The sequence below is a fragment of the Carlito syrichta genome, unplaced genomic scaffold, assembly GCF_000164805.1.
Source record: "Carlito syrichta isolate Samal-C Ts95f unplaced genomic scaffold, Tarsius_syrichta-2.0.1 Scaffold1579, whole genome shotgun sequence".
NCBI classification, from domain to species: Eukaryota; Metazoa; Chordata; class Mammalia; order Primates; family Tarsiidae; genus Carlito; species Carlito syrichta.
Genome location: NW_006945675.1, coordinates 1 through 976, shown reverse-complemented (window position 1 = coordinate 976; position 976 = coordinate 1). Strand labels below are relative to the sequence as shown.

General features: G+C 37.4%; 1 pseudogene; it reads right to left on the bottom strand.

The window, feature by feature from the left end:
- Positions 1-40: 40 nt before the first annotated feature.
- On the bottom strand, positions 41-885 carry LOC103256018 (annotated as a pseudogene).
- Between the last annotated feature and the right edge of the window lie 91 nt (positions 886-976).

Below are 976 nucleotides of genomic sequence, written 5' to 3'. Positions count from 1 at the left end.
AATGCATATGACAGTGTAAGACAAATCAAAAGAGAAGCACTCAGATATATGACCTGGGGGTGGTCTTGTGCCACAAGTCCTTTCCAGGCAGGATTAAAATCATTGTAAATACCAGTAACAAAATGACTGCCAGATCAATGAAGAGAAACTGGAATTCTGCTAGGTTACTTAAGGTAGAATACAGGTGAGTAACACTGAAGTACTGAATAATACTGTACAATACCATAAATTTAAACACACAGAAGGAAGTTATTAAAGCAACATGGCCTTCCTTGGTAAGATTTGGCTCACAAGAAATACTAGAAGTTTTAGAGGTAAACAGAGTTGCAACTGAACCTTAAGTTCTGACAAGGAAATGCCTCTATGTGTCCTCTTCCAAGCACCACAATCATTTGTGCTACCACCACACATCCCAACAAAGTAATCAACATTTTGCAATGCTTCTTTCAACTGGGTCTTCTGATCAGGTGCCACATGAGCAAACACAGTGCCATGAAACATCAACTTAGAAACAAGGTCTTGAAAATGCTTTAGTATTATTGAAAACAATTTTCCATTTATTGCAAAACTATAACAAGTCACCTGAAGGTCCTCTAAGCCATCATGGACCAATTTAATGGGAAAAGTCTCTGAGTTAATTACTGATGAGTTACTACAATGTGTTAGGGAGTCTGCATAATGTCAACTTATCTTGGAAATTTTTCCATCCTTTGGAGGCAGTGCTTCAGCAATAATAACTTTATCCTGAGGTAGACACATTCCACAATCTCTGGTCACAGAGACAATAGTCAACATATTGTCACCTGTGACCATGACAGTGTGAATATTGGCTTTATGCAAATCTTTGCATACTGCAGGGGTTTCTTGCTTTAATTTGTTCTGCATTTCCCTTAAACTCATAAAAGCCATGTTGTTTACAGTGCCATCTCTGCTAGTATTCTGTATTTTATGCAATGTAAGTTTCAACTACAATTTT